Genomic DNA, 11,920 nt, shown 5'->3' with positions numbered 1-11,920 from the left:
TTATGTAATGTAATGAGATCTAGAATGGTCATAAATGCATAATAGGTCCTAAATCGGACAATGCTTCGGGAAATTCAAAAACTTAAGTATTCTATACATTTTTTCATAACTTCTAGTATTAAACTAGTCACATGCACGTATCTATGGAGTTTTTTGTGCACTTTTAAATAGGTACGTGTCAGATGTAATTAACTTAACATAAACACTCCACAACATCTTGTTTTGAATAATATGTTATTACAGTTTTTAACATAATACAATTAATCTTTTATCTACGTTTCAATTTAATGTAATTTGTATTATGATTTTTTTTTAAAATTATTTCTAAGTTTTGATAAGAATTTAACATTCTTTACTATAATGGTAAAAGAAACATTTAACTGCCAACTATAAGCTTAGCTGTATTACTTTTTGTTCAAACGTCTATGAAATTACCTAAGTTTTTCGTTTCTAACTTAATTTTATCTGGTATATAAAAAAAAATTGTTTCAAGATAATTTGTGGATTAATTCAAAATCCATGTGGGAAAGGGATGAAAAAAGAACGAACGTTCCATCACAAATAACCAAACATTGTTAATATTGTTCATAAAAAACGATACAATATTACAGATTTTCCATAATATAATTTAGTAATTGTTTTCGCTTTGTTACTATTCAAGAAATATCGATGATAAAGAATTGTAACATTTTACCGTTATGTATATTATTTCCTGTATAGGTACTCAATATAACTTACATATTATTATTTACATACTAATTGAAATAGGTTTATTTCATTTTTCTTTTATTGATAGTTTTATGAATGAAATAAACGAACGATTTCGCATCACATAAAACTATGCTTAAAAATTTTACCTGTTTCTACCTTCATAAAATAGCAAATTCGAACAAGAGGATGTAAAACGATTAATTGAACTTTTTGAAATATAGGTACCAAGATGATTTGGATTGCAATAAATTTGCTAGAATCGGAGGAACAAAAATGTGTATAAACAAGTTTTATCAAAAAATGCCCCTTATGGTCTCCAAGCATGTAGTGCGGTAGGACCTATTCTATCGAAGATGAATGTGGTACATGTATGTCACAGTAACTTATTGACGTTATAAAACGATGCTTGGATCTAAAACTTCAAAGTTTACCACAAACACTGAGGTTGAAAACACCTGGTTTCAACAGGACGGAACAACCATGCACAACTATCCGAAATGTCAGTGTCAACAATATCGCATTAACCGTGTTATCTCCAGGCAGAAATGGTGACATTAATTGGCCAATTCGATTCCACAGTTCTGTCAGTGATTTTTTTTTTAGGGTGGACATCTGAAAAATATATTTTACAGTACAAACCATTCCCAAATTAAAAAGACAGATCACTAAATAAATAAACGAAATTCCACTGATACGTAGTGATAAATCAAATTCATTGGATAGATGAGAAAAAAAAATGTTTTATTCATCGTACATTCTAACACTTATTGTACATTGTTCTTTTGTTTAAAATATTTCCGTTGTTCTGAACCACCCAATAATGCAATAAAATTGCGATGCTCATTACAAACAGTCTGTATTTATCTGTAAACGCGAACATCGAACATAATACCTACACGTAATTATTATTATAGGTACCTAGGTATTTATACATTAATTACATACTGATTCCAGTAAGACTTTCTCTCTATTTTCAACTATTATTCCTTCCGATACGCGATAAAAAAATATTTTAATATTTAAGTAACGGCCCGCTGGACTCGGGACGTCAATAATGTAATTATAACAACAACAACAATAATATGCGCTCGTACGGGTTAAACTACACAACCGATGCAAACAATTAAACGACTGTATGCGTGTGTATAATGTTATAATAATGTGTATGACGCGATGTAGTAGGTATGTTTTTGAAGTCGTGGGGTGAGGGTGCGAGTTTGCTGCTGTCGCTGCTGCTCTTGTATGTGTTGGGTGGTCCCCTAAACGTGAATTATACGTCCTTTACGTGTCCCCATATTTGTTTTACGACACTAAAACAGACTTTTATGATCCGTCTGAATGACGTTTCTGGAACGAGTCGAAAAATAATGTTAGTAGTATTTTTCGCACGAGGTGTTTCGACGTCCGTCAAAGACGAAGAGAAAAAACAACCATAAAAAACCGTTTGGTTTTTTTCCTTCCCTCGTCGTTAGTCTCCGTGTGTGTAATTAAATGCTGTTTATTTTTTCGGCGCCAAAAAGGAGCTGTTAACAATATTATTTTCCCGTTTTGGAACACTATATTATATTATACCTATTTATTTGTTTTAATGGCAACAATATTACAGTCATTATTCGTTTAGTATACAAAATACTATATAAAATAGGTATATATTATATATCAGCTAAACTCTTTAGTCTATACAACCAATATATAACATTTCTATAGGTAGGTATAGTTAATTCATACCGATAAACTGTCTATTGCTACGTTTATAATATGATGACGTTAAAACACTCGCACTGTGTAGTTTAAGAATTTAAAACCGATTTAATTTAAAATTGTTTTAACGCCATCATAGTTTATAACTCATTTACAATCTCATATACACGAGTACAATGAGAAGATACGGGTTTTTAACAAATTCGTACGGTTTTTACAGATTTTTTCATATGTATTATTTTTTCTTATCATTTCTATGTTAAAATGTTTTTTTTTTTTTGCAATTAATTAATAATATAAACGAATTTTCTTTTACAACATATACCAATTAGTTTCAATTAGTTGAAATTCTACCTTATGAGTTTGCCTTAACCGACTTTGACTGTTTATTAAACATTAAGGGGTTAAATATTTTATCATTGTAGGGAATTATAATCTACTATCAATACGTAGGTAATTCAAAATTGCAATTGCATTGAAAATACGAAATTGGAATAAAAATTGATTTTTACGATCCCCATCACTGTAGAGTCTTATAGACATATAGAGACCGGATTTATATGCACTTAAAACCATAGAAATAAGATGTTTCTATGTTCTATAATTTCATCAAAATATTCTTTAATATGCAAAAATATTCTTTTTCGTAAAAATGTATTGATTACTGATAAAATAAATAACAGTAATAGTTTACAAAATGTATAAGATAGATAAATTAATCCTAATTGTTAAAAAATATTCAAACAGTCATAATTTAACCTATAATATGATGATATACTAGTGTAACTATATGTTTAATTGTATTTTAGATGTGTGAGTTTACAACCAATAATAATTACAAGTTTTAAATAATAAAAACATAAATGTATTGTGTATTGTTGAATAACAGAATAATATTATGTATTAAAACAAATCAAAAAAAAAAAAATAATTCAGGCTTATGAATTCAAAAAATAAAAATTTATTTCATAATATAGTTAAATAACAAAATAATATTATGTATCAAAACAATTTAAAAGGAACTTAAATAATTCAGTCTTTTGAATTTAAAAAATAAAATAATATTGCATAAAATAGTTCAATAACAGAATAATATTATGTATCAAAACAATTTAAAAGGAACTTAAATAATTCAGTCTTTTGAATTTAAAAAATAAAATAATATTGCATAAAATAGTTTAATAACAGAATAATATTATGTACCTACTAAATCAATTTTAACTTAAATAATTCAGCCTTTTGAACTCAAAAAATAATAATTACAAGTTTTAAATAATAAAAATAAAAAATAATTGCATATAGTTGATTAACAGAATAATATTAGGTGTTCAAACAATTTATAACAATATACTGCTCCATGTGTTCTGAAGACATGTTGGTTCTTCTTTCAGTTAATATAAGTTTATATTTACTGAATGACCTTTCCACATCTACTGATGTAATTTGAGCATATTTCATGTCAGCTGCCATAGTAGGTGTAAAGTTGGATGGGAGTTCTCCTTCAGATTCACCACTCAGAATCGAAGACAACTGTTTCAGCTTTTGATAGCCAGTATTTTTTGTAATCAATTGAGATACTTTTGTTTTGATTTCAGCTCCAATTCTTCCAGGTATGTTTTCCATTGCTAAAATAACTTTATGCACAATATTTAAAGAGTCACATAAAGATAAATTTGCTTTTTCTAATTGTTTAATAGTATTCACAAGAATGAAAAAGTGTGTTTTAATAAATGTAAGTTCATTTTTTACTGACTCTTTATTAAGCATTCTTGTACATTTTTGAATGCTAATCACAGAGTTGTCTTTTAATTTATGCATAATATCTTTAAGTTCTTCAAAGTAATCTGCACTAAAGCATGCTGCATCGATCCATGTCCCCCATCTAGTAAGTATGGGTTCAGGAGGTAAAGGAGCACTTGGTAATATTTCTTTATAGATATCCACTCTTGATGGTGATTTTAAAAATACTTTTTTCAAGTTATTTACCAATGTATTTATGTCAGGATACAACTCTCTAACTTTTTCTGCAATGCGTTGTAGCATATGTGCAGCACAAGTAACATGAATCATATTTGGATACAGTATTTCTAATATGCCTGCTGCTTTAATCATGTATGGTGCGGCATCTGACAACATCAATAAAACTTTTTCATCACAGCCACCACCTGGCCATAATATTTTTAAACCATCGTTCACAAAACGTGTAATTGTCGAGTGGTTAGTTTTTTCCAGTTGCTTACATGCAATGAGAAATGGGCGACTTAATTTATCACAATTTAATGCACCAACTAAAAGATTAGCCACATAGTGTCCATTTATATCGGTTGTCTCATCGACAACTATCCAAATAAAAGAATCTTCTAATGATTTTCTAATATGCTCAATTGCTTGGATGTAACATGGTTGAAGATAGTTTTTTCTCAAAGTGCTCTCATCCGGTATATGCTTGTTGGTATATTTCTCTAAGAAACATTTAAATGTAGGAACTTGTAATTTGTACCAAGGTATATTGGCAGCAATCATACTAGTACATAAATCTTCATAAAAATTAGATTCTGGTTTGTTTGGTACAGACAAAAGAGCTTGTTTCATTTTTAAATCATTGCGTTTTAGGTTTTCGATATGAAAAGCAGTAGAAGCATGTTGTAAAATTTGACTTTTTTTTACAAGGTATTTGTTTGGTACAAACCTGACAAAATACAATGGATCCATCTGTGGTAAATATATTTGAAACTTTATTGAATGGTTCGATCCATTGATTCAATAAAGTTTTAAGACTAGAGGAGATTTTCGGCATTTTAATTTACTAAAACAAGACACTTAATACACTAGTAGTTGGTAATAGTAGTAATACACTTGAGATTTAACAATTATTAAAAATTAAAATGATTAATGAATTTGTAAAGATTATTTGATATCTGTATTCCGTGATATCAGTATATAACAGATAGAGATGTTAGCGTACTCTACGCACATGCGCAGAAGTATAGGACAATGAAGTGTGCGGAACACGATCAGTGCTACCCACGTAGAACGCGGGAACTACTACCATAGAATACTATTCTATTGTACTATATTATTCTATGCAACTACCATGGTCCATCTATAAAAAGAAGATAAGAGAATATAGTATAGGAAATAATAATTATTATTATAATTGATTTTCTTATCAATTTTATGTTCTTTTCAATATTCCTTTCGTCAAGATAAATAATATGATACTACAATAAAAATTGTTTTGGATTTTTTTTTATAAACTATTAGATTTTTAATAAAATATTCAAATTAAACCCCAATATACCAATATATTCTTAAAACATGTTTTTTGCACAAAATATTCTCTAACCTTGAAATATTCTTTTTTATGCTCTAAAAACTTTTTTATATCAGATCATAGGTAAATGAATCGTCCAGAAAGCTTATCCAATCGGAGCTGCATACTCTCAGTAAAAAGATGTAAAAACATAAAAATCCGGTCTCTAGACATAACTATTGAAATAAATTATCATCAAAATATGCAGTTTAATATACTTACTATAATTGTTATTAAATGCTTCAATATCGAAATACATAATATTATTAATTTATCTGTCCGTTACTGTCATTATTTAGTCATTTATCACGTATAACCGAAAGCGTTATAATAACATAAGTATTATGTGAGCCACTTATATTTTAGCTGATATAGGTACCGGCACAGTATAGGCCTAGTCATAGTGTGCAGTCGCGTTTTCGGTCTTTCGCTTATCGAAGTGTACATTGTACCTATAGATTGTTACAGACGCTTTTATTATGTCGTCGTCTTCGGGCGACGATTCACGAACTAGAAAATCACCTGCTCTTTGAAAGTTAAAACTCACAAACCTTCTAACCGTGGTTCAGATTTTAACTTTCAGGTAGCTATTAGCAAGAAAAATGCACGTAAGTTGAATAATTCGAATAACACTACGTAAGTTACATCGAATTCAGCCTTAAATTATGATAAACCTTTGGCCATAATTACTACGCCGTCAGATATTGTTGTTGACGATTCTACGGTCAACGATAATACTATTGAGCCAATTAATTCTAATCTCTCGTTTTCCATGTTTGCTCCGACCGGCTATAATGTCATTAAAAACCAATTACGATATAATCTACTATCTTTTCCATCCGACTTTATTGGTCCTATCCTTATTCTTGTTGAAAGTATCTATACGGAAAAAAATCTGGGTAAATGGCACCCAGTTGGGGCGGCCAAACTTTTTTCAACTAATTTCACGGACATCGCAAATATTAAACCTCATAGTTTCAAAAAAGTCAATATTACTTTCGACTTTATTGAAAATAGTTATTTATGTTTGAACTCCGCTTTCTTAACGAATCACGGTTTCAGTGCCAGTATCCCTTCGAATCTCATTTATTCTTTTGGTGTTATTATACTGGATACTGACTTCACCGAAGACAATTTCTATAAACGCTTATCTCCGATCTTTCCAATTGAAAGCTTCAGACGTATTACAGTCAATAAGGATGGCATTATTACTCCCACTTACTACTCATCTGGTTGAATTTAAAATTATTTCTCCCAGACTGCCTCAATACATTAATGTATTCAATATGATTTTTGAAGTCTCTTCGAGTGTCTGTTCTCCAGTTCAATGCAACCGCTGTCTCCGTTTTGGCAATACCCAAAAATACTGTCACAGTGAACCCAAGTGCAGTCATTGTGGAGGCGTTAAATAATCCATAGTCGATTGCCCCAACGTATCTTTTACTGAACGTTTTTGTTTATTTTATCACCTACCCCACTTGGCTACTGATCGCAGTTATCACGGGTGGATTGTTCAGAAGGAAATTAAAAAGATTATGGACATCGAAAACATCTCTTATCAGGATGCAGTCATTTATAAAAAAAATAAATGTTCTTCAGTTTTTAAGTATTCAAATGTAAAAATTAGACAGCCTCCTATCTCTAATTCAACGGTATCAAAACCCAAAGGATTATCCTAATCTCAATTACATCACTTTTTTAACTCAAAAGTCTAAAGAAAAAGCTCGTCCATTACTCCCCACCAAAAGTAATTATAGCTATAGCTCTATCAATTTGATCAATATCTTTCAATGGAATATTAGAAACTTTATTGTCCGCCTCCCCACCCTACATTATGAACTTTCCAGCAATAAATGTTCTATAGCTTGGAAAAAATGTTATTCTAGCTTAAACCCTTCAACATCTACGCATGCGTCTTCCCATTTCACCAGCCTACCAACGACGACTGATTCCATGATTTTAGCTCCAAGGTTGCTACTTGTAACGTTTCTACTTCATCTGAAGTCTATTCTTTTTCTTCACAAACGCCTCTTTCCCATATTCTTACTAAACCTTTTACAATATCTGAATTCAACTATGCTATTTCTTCAAGGCGTTCAATAGCTTCTGGGCTTGATAATATTTCACCGTTAATGTTGAAACACTTACCTTCCTGTGCTCTTGATTTCCTACTCAAGATGCTAAATTACATCTTGTCAACCAACGACATCCCATAATTTACGACTTCATACAAAATTATTTCTATTCTCAAACCAAATTCTCTAATTGAATTACGTCCTATTACATTTTCCTCTACACTATTTAAATCTTTCGAAGATATTCTTAAAACTCGACTTCATTGGTGGTGGGAACATTATTCCATATTACGTCCTAATCTATTTGCTTTTAGGAAAGGCATGGGCACCATGGAATACCTTTCTACATTTATTGGTAATATCTATCATTCCTTTAATGTTAAAGAATATTTTGTTGCCACATTTGTAGATACTCGTGGTGCCTTTTACTCTGTAAGTATTCCTACTTTAGTTTCCAAACTTTCCTCAATTGGTTTACCTCCTACCTTCTGTAATATTATTCTCTCCTTGTTTTTTAATAGGAGTTTATCTTTTATTTCACTTTTCAGCTCACACTGCACACGTAATACTTTTTCCGGTCTTCCGCAAGGTAGATGCCTTAGTCCGATAATCTTTAATGTTTATATGAGTATATAGATGCCAACAATATATCGATACAACATTACGGATATATCGTCTCGATATTATCAAGTATTACGATATCTGAAAATGATCATCGGGAAACTAATAAATAATATTATATTGGAAGAAATACAATGTGGAATTATGAATTATTTGGGATTTTATATATTAATAGCTTGTGTAACTGTTTACACATTGCACCACCCCCTCCTCGAAAATACCGAAAGTCGATTTAGGTATATCTTATACTGTACTGATGCATGGTTCCACGGAATATTTAGTATTCAACTATTATTAAATTTTGATTAGGCCATAAAGCCATGAGTCCATGAAGCCATAAAGATATAATATTGAACATTGTTCAATGTTTATTATCATTAGTTCGAAGTTCGTAGACTGTAGTATAATTTGATTCTGATTTATATTAATTATTAAATTTGCATTATTTTATATTATTTTTTATTTGCGTGACTACGACTATACCAAAAATTCCGCCAATAAGTAATGTTTGGAAACATTTTACAAAAGTTAATAACAACTTGTCTATATGTAACATTTGCCGAATACGGCTTAAAACATCCCCAATTAATGTAAGTCTTTGTTAATTATAACTTATTAGTTAGGTATTATTAATAATACAATTTATAAATTAATATTAAATTAACACATTCGTGGACAACTACTGCTATAGTAGTAATTTTAAAAGTTGATGTACATATATCACTACTGCTTTGGCAGTAGAATATAAACTGTTAAAATAAACACAGTACTGCTATAGCAGTAATAATTTCAATGGTTTCATATGAAACAGCATATTTTACTGTCCGATTTTACACGATTACACTCACCAGAGGCTGCCCGCAGGGGTCAAAGTTTGGTCCCAGACTATGGGTCCTGACGATCGACCCATTGCTTAAAGAAGTGTTTCCAGAAGAGACCAGGCTGGTGGTCTATGCGGACGATATTTCCCTTTTGGTTGCTGGCAACACCAGAAGCGAGGTAGTTAGAAAAACTGAGACAGCCCTTGCCATAATATCACAATGGGCGAACAGAAGAGGTTTGTGTTTCTCAAAGGAGAAATCCGTAATGTTACCTCTGAGGGGCGGACTAGTGCCTGGTTTCACAGCTGCTTTTGATGCTGGGCGTATCAGGTCGGTTCCTGAAACTAAATACCTCGGACTTCAACTAGGCGAAAACTTCACATTCAACTGTCATGTGACGAAGCTACTAGAGTCCAGTTCTGACGTTTTCTCCCGACTAAAATCCGTAAGGAAATCAAAGTGGGGTGTATCCTCGGCCTTGGCTCTGATTATATATAAAACGGTTTACATCCCGAGAATCTCATATAGTGCCAGTATATGGTATCCATCCGTGGCTAACAAGGAATACACGAGAAAAATGGAATCAGCCCAAAGAAGGGTTCTGCTTGGGGTCACAGGCGCATACAAAACGGTATCTACGAGGGCCCTCCAGGTGCTGGCAGGGACTTTCCCTATACATCTACAGATTGAACATCAGATAAGAATACACAATGGTATGGGCAAGCATGAATCAGAATTAATCGGTGTTGAACAATGGCAAAATATATGGAACAACACAACTAAGGGTTGATGGACACACTCTTTCCTCCCTGACATCTGTGCAAGGCTCCATACTCCAATAACTTTTGATCATTATAGCGTACAGATGGTAACTGGACACGGCGATTTCAACTCAAAACTAAATGGATTTAACCTAGTGAATAGTCCACACTGCAGCTGTGGCTACGTGGAAGAAACGGCCGAACATGTTCTGTGGAGTTGCCCGATAGCGGATGATCCGAGGCAGAAGCTCAAAAGATCTCTACTAAAGGCAGGTATGAGCTGGCCGTGCAAACTCAGGGACTTCGCATCCTCCAAAACGGCGTGGATGGCACTAGAGCGTTTCTCAAGGGAGGCGCTAACAAACAAGGAAAAAGAAAGACAAGACGAACAGCTTCGACAAAACGTTACCGAACAAGAAGAAGAAAATCAGGATCAACAGTAGAACTACGTCGTTCTACATCAGCACAGGGCCCAGCTTAGCCTGGGATGGGCTTGACGACCCCATGCCACCTGAGTCAACCACCGACCGGGGGTGGCGCCGTGGCCGTGTTTAAATACCAGCCATGGCAAGAAACCCGTACAGCGGGGTCGGGGGAGCCCCATGGCCGCAAGGTTCATGCCCCCGACACTTGAGGCCCAACTACATCTCGGGCCTCTGGAGTAGGACTCGCTGGGGCTGTGGTTTTCGCTGGGAACGACCACTAGCGGAAACGCTAAGTCGGAAGTGGATAAACCTCTACTATTGTCCCTCGTCGGGATCTAGCGAAACCACAGCCAAGCGTTGTGTTTTCGCTGGATGGCGCGTACTGACGACACGCGTCATTCCCTTATGGTCGGGGCGTCCACGTCGCGAGGAGATGGATAACACCGAACCACAGTCACGGCGGCTGCCCTGAACTTAACTGATTGGGGCAGTCAAGCTGACCGTTGCCTTAAATTGGCTGCGGAAAGCGTGGAGAAGGACTTCCGGAGGTTGGCAACTCCGGTCGTAGGAGCCAGACAGAACAGATACGGAACGGATGAATCTTGACCAGGCAGATCTTTGGAACGCAACCCGTAGTCGAGCCCGCTACGGGCCGGAGGGAACAGGGCTCCAAACCGGAGCCTGGCAGTAGGGTAAAAATGCAAAGGAGTAAACCTTTAAATCACAACATGGAAGGTTTGGTATACCACATGATTGTTACCGGCTCAGCGGCCTCGGAAACCGCAGAGCTAGTTGGGACGGTGCCAGTAGCCCCGCCGTACCCTTCTTCACCATGCAAGGGCAAGCGAAGTGGAGGTCCCACAACATCGACCCAGGCTATTCTAGCCGCAGAACACCTTGACAAAGGCCAAATATCGGCCACGCTTGCACATGACTTACCCTCGACCAGAACAAATGACAAAGCCCCCCTCCGGCTACGAGGCGGTTACGGAGACATCATAGATATAGCTAGCTGTTCACCACTCCGGCTACGAGGTGGAAATGGTGAACACGATGACAACACTGCCGGCTCGGCAGATAATGGCTCTAGTATTATACAGGTCGACACAACCCCGATCACAAATGCACGTAAAAGAAAGGCCGGTGATTCTACTCCAGAATCAGTACCGGAGTTCATTTCATCTAAAGTAAAGTCAATTGAGGGTTACATACAGGACTGCAGAAACTTCATGCAAGATATGCAGGTTACTACTAAAATAGCCAAAAATTGGGTCCAATGTATCGAAGATTACCTGTTGAAAATCCATTCCTGTAGCACCTCCATAGCCGTCGAGGCAGCCGTAACGAGCGGCAAGTACCAGGCCGCTAACAAAAGGCTGGAGGAGTGCTTGCAACAAAAGAATATTACATACGTTACAGCCGCAAAAAGAAAGGTTTCCGCTACCCTGGTTAATGATAATACCATGATCATGGACACGTGTCCGGAAGCAGA

At 34.6% G+C, this 11,920-nt stretch overlaps 2 pseudogenes; one reads left to right on the top strand and one right to left on the bottom strand.

Moving 5' to 3' along the window:
- Positions 1–3,567: 3,567 nt before the first annotated feature.
- On the bottom strand, positions 3,568–5,209 carry LOC149061937 (uncharacterized; annotated as a pseudogene).
- A 156-nt stretch (positions 5,210–5,365) lies between these two features.
- LOC149061936 (uncharacterized) lies at positions 5,366–7,404 on the top strand (annotated as a pseudogene).
- Positions 7,405–11,920: the final 4,516 nt, after the last annotated feature.

The sequence above is a fragment of the Diuraphis noxia genome, unplaced genomic scaffold, assembly GCF_037042655.1.
Source record: "Diuraphis noxia isolate RWA-SAM2 unplaced genomic scaffold, SU_Dnox_SAM2 contig0001, whole genome shotgun sequence".
NCBI classification, from domain to species: Eukaryota; Metazoa; Arthropoda; class Insecta; order Hemiptera; family Aphididae; genus Diuraphis; species Diuraphis noxia.
The sequence above is the reverse complement of the archived record's forward strand: the minus strand, read 5'-3'. Positions and strand labels throughout refer to the sequence as shown.